Source organism: Benincasa hispida, chromosome 7 (assembly GCF_009727055.1).
Source record: "Benincasa hispida cultivar B227 chromosome 7, ASM972705v1, whole genome shotgun sequence".
Lineage (NCBI taxonomy): Eukaryota > Viridiplantae > Streptophyta > Magnoliopsida > Cucurbitales > Cucurbitaceae > Benincasa > Benincasa hispida.
The window spans coordinates 50,775,688-50,783,997 of record NC_052355.1 but is presented as its reverse complement, the minus strand read 5'-3'; positions in this window follow the sequence as shown (position 1 = coordinate 50,783,997).

Genomic DNA, 8,310 nt, shown 5'->3' with positions numbered 1-8,310 from the left:
TAAATTAATATTAAATAAAACTTTAATTAATTTAATATCAATTATTAAATTAATTTTAACACATATCCCTCTTTATATATTTAAATCATATTTAAATATATAAATTCTCCTATTTCGTTTATTTTCTAAAATTAACATAATTATATTTCATATAATACAAATTACCTTAATTCTAATTTAATCCTTTCAAATTAAGCTTATCACGCCTTCTTGAGCTAGATCTGTTAACAAGCTATAGACCTCGCAGACCTACAGATTCCAGTGAGGCGTCCACTGAATAGATCAGAGAATTATAGAAGTGCGATCCGAACTTAAAATTAACTACAACTATTAAGGTTGAGTTGGGATACCATAATTAATGTCAATTCGTTATCCGTTCTCCAAATAGTAACAGTGTATACATATTTTTAAAAAAACAAAATGAAAAATCTGTTGATTCCCTATTGTTCTACTAAATTACAGCCTGATAATGATTGCACTCCCCCACGAGAAATATATTATTCCACAGTATTTAACCATAATCAGCAAGTCGTGCCTTCACAGGTTGTTCTAAATAACATCTGGGTCCAAGTATCTATTTTTACCCACGAGATTTTATGTTCTTAAAGTTTCAATTCAAAATCCCTCGAATAGAAAAAGCAAAGGTATGGCTGTGACTAGTTCTCTTGTTGTTGCTTTAAGTCCCAGAACCGCGGAATTATACTACTGTTTTTGGATCCATACTCTTTATTTTGGTGGATGTTTTATTGAATATTTGATCGTGTAGAGTCTGTAGGCGACAGACCGAGCTAAACAATGAGCTAAACGATCACATATCTTTTGCTAGACAATCGTTTAGTTTTATCTAAACGATTGAGCATCAACCTATACGATAGGTCTCCGCCATCTCCCACTTGCCCAGTCGTGTACGCGATCGTTGTTTCCTCCTTCATATGCCTCATACCAAGTCCGAACAGAGACCACCCTCTAGATTCTCAAACTGAGAATACCAAGGTCACCTTGTTGGTGGTGTCAGACTCAACTCGACACAGTCGAGGTTTTCTGGAGTTCGTTCGTGGTGCTGTGGAGGCCGTTCGTGTTGCGGAAGAGTTTGTGACCGAGGAGATCATTGAGGACGAGCACAACGTGTTCGTACTGTGTTGCGGTTATATAGATCGAGCGCTCGTTGTTGCTGTTGTTCGAGTAAAGTCACGCAACAGAGCGGGGAGACGCATTCTCATATGTGCATAGAGTTTGATCTCTATTCATTTGAGTGTATTCATGCTATAATTTCTCTGTATGATTTGCATAATCGCTTGTTTTGTATTCGACTGTAAATATATGTTCATTCATGATTGTAATTTAGAATAGTCTTGTTCCGTTGCTCATGGAAATCTCGCTTTCGATTTCCTTCAATTGGTATCAGAGCCAGGTTCTCTGATATTCCAAATTACACATTTGATTCAAACGCATTTTTTAGTCGTGGTGGGTTTCTGCATTTGTGGTTAACCGTTTTCTACATTCGTGGATGAATTGATGAACGTTTCGGGTTTAAATTGCCTTTTTGTTAAAGCTTTCGGTATTACAAAGTGTTAATTGTAAGGGACCCTGTGTTTTTATGTGAAATTAACTTTGCAATCAAGTCTATAATTCGAAAAGTTTGAGTTTGTCGAGTCGTTCGTGATGAAGCTTCGGCGCATGGCGATGAAGTTCTCAACGAAGAAGAAGATCAAGCATTGGTCGAATCGTGTAGCCTCAGGTAAACGATCATTGGGATTTAACTAAGCGATCGTTTAGCTAATGTTAAGCAATGGGATAAATCATTTACCATATTCCGTAGCGTTGGTTGCGCGATCGCGTAGGTGCTGGAGGTAGACGATCGTAGTGGAAGCATGCGATGCTCGTCGTTTAGTAGAAGGTGCACGCTAGATGATCGCAGAGTTAGCAAGCTTCATCGCTTAGTTACTACCTATGCGATCGCGTGTATGCGATACAGAGATGCTAGCTAAGCGATCGCTTCGGCGATGGTGCTTCACGACATCGTATTCGCTTAGACGATTGCAAAAGGCGTGCGTCGTGCGAAGCGTGCTAAGCGATCGTATAGTAAATGCTAAACGATCGTTTAACTCTGGAGCGCTGGTAAGTGATAGAACGAAGTGTTTGTTTTATTGTGTAGACGATTGTGGGTGGCTTAGTACACGATGTAGGAGAAGCGGATGCTTTTGCTGAAGCGGATTCAAGACCCGGTTTTGCCTGTTTTAAACTGGAGACGTTCTTGTCTTGTAATGTACCTTCCTTATTTGGTTTATAAGGGCAATTTCAACCCGGTTTCGTTTCAACTTTTATTGCTTATACATGTGAGTGAATGACCCCGACCCCCTAGGGATTTAGTTAGGTCGTCTCATAAATATATGCCATACAGGAACTTCAAACGACACTCGGTTATGGCGAGAATAGAAATGTTGATTAAATAAGTAAGTTCAAAAAGTTCTTTCATAAATTCAAATACTAAACAATAGCTAGGGTACCATAAATCATAAGGACAAATAAATAAGTCGTACAAAAAAAATTCTTAAAAAGTAAGTTATTAAGCATCAACAACATAAAAGTTAAGTAGGAACAGTGAAAGAACTTCAAATCTTCATAGAGCGGTAAGCATAAAAACTAGTCCAGTGGGCATCGATCAGTGAATTTGCTGGCGCCAGTCGCCTGGCATCTCCACCCCTTACCTGAACACAAACATCGAGAGAAATGAGTATAAATACATCAGTAAGTAACCCCACTTTACTGCTGGTCAGGCTGGGCAAATTCTATATGTTTTTTCCCTTCTAAGATACCCACCTCTGGTGAACATAATAAACTGCTTCTAGTCTATCAATCGACGTGACAACCGACATATGCACATGAACACAAGAGGAAGGATGATGTCCTATACCTAGTCTGCTAGGGTTAAGTAATGCCACATACTTTACTCATGGTGAGTATCCGCACGAAGGAGACACGAACTGATGAATCCTAAAGGAAACAACACAAACTAGTGGATTCCGAAGGGACACAAACTGGTGGATCCCGACAGGAACACAAACTGGTGAATCCGAAGGAAACACAAATCTGGGTGAAATCCCGAAGGAACACAAAAAATCTAATGGGCATCTAACTAATCAGTAAGGACATTTGCACAGCCTCAACATCATAATCATCACTGTACGAATTTATGACATACATATAAACCTCAACATCATGGCTCTACAACATACACATATACCTCAACATCATGGTTCTACAACATACATGTATACCTCAACATCATCAGATCAAATACAACCATGGACGCACATACCATCTCATACTAGCATTCAAGTGTCTATATGTGTAAATAAATAATTCAGATCGCGTAACAGAACATACTTTACTCATGTTATACTATCAATCTTTCATGTTGTCATTCTACCATAACCTTCATTTAACATGCTAGCATACATCTAATGCCTGGCCCGTGGCCAGTTCCAATAGTGAGATTACTTACCTTGATATTAGGTCGAACCAAAAAGAAATTGAATCTTTGTGAAATTCTTGAATCCTTAATCAAGTCTAAACATAAACCAAGCTTTAAAATTAATAGTTAAGGCCAAATTCCAAAAACTCAAATATTACAAAATATTTCCAGATAACCTTATCTAAGGTGTGGTCCAGTTTGAATTCACCTTCCAAACCTCCAATTTTAAGTCCAAATAATTAGCAAACCAAACTCTTCTTCATCTTGAATGAAATTCTTGAATCAACCCCCTAATCATAATTTGAAATTAGACTTACATGATTAAAGCTTGAATCAAATACATACTTCACTACCAATGTCTCAAATAAATTGTCCATATGTAGCTTCGTAAAAAAATCACTTCTAAATGACTTTGCTAAAATTTCTTAACAAACAATTTAATTCACAAGAGGGTAATCAAAGCATAAAACTTACCAAAACTCGCTAAAACAAACTCCAACTTCACTGAACAACACCTCAATACCTTCACAAACTTGAATCCAAAGTTGAAACACAATGGGTATCAACCAATTGATGTCAAAAGTAAATGAGTATTCAAGAATCAACCGAAAACAAACCCAAACGGCAGAAATCTTACCCAAATCGATAGATCCAATGACGACAAAAGAGAATGACGCTTGAGCAGTGGTGGACGGAGGTCATGAAGAAGAAACTGACGCAGCGGCTTTGGGCAGCGTCGAACGGGCTCACGAACGTGAGGAAGAAAATGGGGGTGGGGTTTGACTTTTTATAAAAAGACAACAACAACAACAAAAATAATAATAAAACAAAAAAGGAAGTAAATATAATTACATTTAATTCCTTTTCGTTTTATACTATTAAATTCTTTTTCGTTTAAAAAAAAAATTAATTCCTGCCTTTAATTTTCAATTTGAATTTCAAATTGAATAATTTCACACCAATAATTAAATTCCCGCACTTATACTTGAAGTCCAAAATTCTAAAAATACCATCCAACTTATAACAATTACTGAAATTCCAAATAATAAAGTTACTGAAATTACATTATTACTAAAAAAATGTGCGGGATGTTACATGTGATGTATGGTTCTTATATGCCAAAGTGTTTGTCATATAGTTAAAAACCCACCTTAGGTTGTGCAATTATTCATACATCATGTATTATAAATGTTATAATCGAGCATGAAGAAATTACTTGAAAGCATGTACATGCATCATGAAATATAAGAGTTATATTTTGCATGCAGTGAGCATTATCATGCATCATCCTTTTATTATAAGTGTTATAATCTAAGGGTGAATAGAATCACGTTTTTCTTGTTTCATTGATGTTTTGTATAAGTGTTATGTAAAAGAAGTAGCAATGAATGGACAATGCATTGAGCATGATACTTAGGCTGTTTATAATCGTTATGAATGCCTTGCATGTGTTAGCTTAGCATTGTGGTTGTTTCCGTTTATAAGTGTTATAAAGGAAATTAAACCTAAAATCAATAATTCAGAGTTGCATGCAGACTTAGGGTGAACTCAAGTTTTTAAAAGGGTTTCAAAATTGGATTGAGATAGACCTAAGTTCAAATGGTTCTAAAGAGTTTAGTAACCTAGATTAATCTTTTAAAATCAGTTTAATAGGATTAAATTGGCTGAAATAAAATATTAAATTTGTTGTAAACCTATCTATAAGGGACCTTTTGTCTAAGGTGGGTTCAGGCTAGGCTGGGGTTTTTAAGTTGACGGAAACATAATACCCCTACCTAGAAACCTACTTGGAAAGGTGAATTAGATAGATTTTCAACAAGCATGCGACGTTAAAGAGTTTTATGGATGATGATAAAAAATTGTTCAACTATCCAAGATAAAAGTTACTCTTGGTAAAACCTAAAAGTCACTTAGTTAAAATCCTTAGCCGTGTTTTTTCTAAGTAAGCTAAACCCTAGGTTATAAAATACTCAATGGGAGGAGGAGGCGTATCAGATATGTCTATGATTCCACTCACGTTTCTCCTTGTATGTTCACACCGTGAGATTCATGCTTGGCCTCGAGATGCCCACGATGCATTCCCCTTAGGATGGTGTTTGCATGAGTCAATATCAAGGTGGACGGAGAGAGTATATATAGTAAGTGGGTGAAGGGTGTGTGTCAACACGTCCTTTGGTCTCTGTCATTGGTTCACACCGTGAGATCATTCTATATGCCCTCGTGTCATCCTGGAAGCGTCTCCCTTCGGATGGGATTTGTGCAATTGGTCAATATCTAGGTGAACTCCAGAAATGGATAGGGTCGCTTTAGGTTTTGCCCCAAGGCCTTTTGGGACAGACCTCTAGGGCTTAAAATGGCGAGTCACATTTACAAGAGATTGTTAAGTAAGTTAATGATCTCTTGGCCAAATCAATGATGGCTTATCGTTATAGGAACAAGAGTTGTTCTGGTATTAATGATTGGTTGAGAACTTCTCAATTCAGAGGAGGGATAACTGACCTCCCTTCGGCGGCTTTTATCCTAAACCTTTGAAGCGTCATTGCGAAACTAGATGTCACACGGGGTTCATGTTAGTTTTACTAAAATCTTATTGGATGTTGTTTGTTTTACAACGAATATTTGCTTAAAACCTAACGTAGGTCAATGTGTTTTTCTTTTTAGCAACTTGTTAGTATTTTCGTTTAAAACTTTTAAAAAATGATCGATTACTTACAGTGGAAAGAATCGTGTGAAACAAATTTCGTGGCAAACGACCTCCATCCCACTATGCTCCAAATAAGGAGACAAGATAGTAAATATGATTTATTGGTCTTGGAGTCATATCTGGTAGAGAACGATGATTTTGCCTGGATCCTTGATTCAGGTGCTACCAATCATGTCAGTTCCTCTTACCAAGGATTTAGTTCCTGGAAAACATTGCCATAGGGAGAGATGACTCTTCGAGTCGGTACTGGTGAGGTTGTGTCAGCTGTTGCTGTAGACAGGCTGAAGTTATTTGTTGACAAGAAACGTTATCTGTTACTGGATAATGCTTTTATAGTTCCTCATATTAAGATGAACTTAATCTCAGTTTCTTGTCTCATTGAATAAGGTTATACCGTCTCCTTTTATGAGAATAAAGTGTTTATTTTCAAGAATGGAATGGAGATTGTTTATGGTTCAATTAAATAACTTATATGTACTAAGGCCGTTAGTCATAAAAGCCTTGTTTAACACTGAAATATTCAGTACGGCAACAACAGCTAAAAGACCAAAGGTTTCTCCAAAGGAAAATGCCCATTCTTGGCATCTAAGGTTAGGTCACATCAACCTCAATAGGATTGAGAAGTTGGTGAAAAGTGGACTTCTAAAGAGTTTAGAAGAAAACTCCTTGTCGATATGTGAATCATGCCTCGAAGGCAAGATGACCAAATGATCTTTTACTGGAAAAGGTTACAGAGCTAGGGAAGCCTTGAAGCTTGTACATTCAGACCTTTGTGGTCCGATAAATGTTAGAGCTCGAGGTGGGTATGAATATTTCATCTCTTGCAATTCAAGGTTTGGGTATCTCTTCCTAATGCAATGTAAGTCTGAAGCCCTTTACAAGTTCAAGGAGTATAAGGCTAAAGTTGAAAACTTGTTAGGTAAGAAGATAAAAACACTACGATCTGATCGTGGTGGAGAGTATTTAGACCTCCAATTCCAGAACTATATGATAGAACATGGGATTACGTCCCAACTCTCGGCCCTTGGTACACCTCAGCAAAATGGTGTATCAGAAAGAAGAAACAAAACCTTGTTGGACATGGTTCGATCTATGATGAGTTATGCTCGTCTTCCAGACTCGTTTTGAGGTCATGCAATGCAGACTGCATGTTATATCCTGAACAACGTTCCCTCGAAAAGTGTTTCTAAAATATATTTTGAGTTATGGAGAGGTCGTGAAGGTAGTTTATGCCACTTCAGGATTTGGGGCTGTCTGGCACATGTGTTAGCGACTAACCCAAAAAAGTTTGAACCCTGTTTGAAGGTTTACCTCTTTGTAGGCTACCCGAAGGAAACGAGAGGAGGATACTTCTATGATCCAAGTGAGAATAAAGTGTTTGTTTCCACTAATACTATCTTTTTGGAAGAAGATCACATGAGGGATCATAAGCCACGAAGTAAGCTCGTTTTACGTGAGATCTCAAGTGAGACTGAGACTGTTGAGGGTTCAACAAGAGTTGTTGAGGTTGGAACGTCTAGTCAACCAGCTCAAGAGTTGAGACTGCCTCGACATAGTGGGAGGGTTGTGAACCCACTGGATCGCTACATGGGTTTGACTGAAGCCCATAATGTCATTACGAATGATGTGGTCGAGGATCCGTTGTCTTTTATTAAAGCAATGGAGGATGTTGACAAAGATGAATGGGTCAAGACAATCCTCAAGTATCTTTGGAGAACGAGGGTCTACATGCTTGTGTATGGACATAAAAATCTGATCCTTATGGGATACAACATTGCTGATCCCTTTACAAAGGCCGTCACGGCTAACGTGTTTGGGGGTCACTTGGAGAGTCTGGGTCTGCGGGATATGCGGCATCTTGTCTAGGGCAATTGGGAAATGATACTGTGGTATGCCCTAGTTTATTATTTATTCTACATTTTTATATTGTATTGTACATTAGTCTCCCAAGTCATTAGGACAAGTGGGAGATTGTTGGGATTGGTGTCCTAATTCTCCCGGAGTCTCGTTGTTTTGTAAAGATACACATTGTTCAATGAATAAAATAAGTGTTATTTAATTCTGGCATTTACTCATATCCAATAAACAAAGCTCCTTGGTTATCTTATGTGAACTTAAGCATGTATATGTG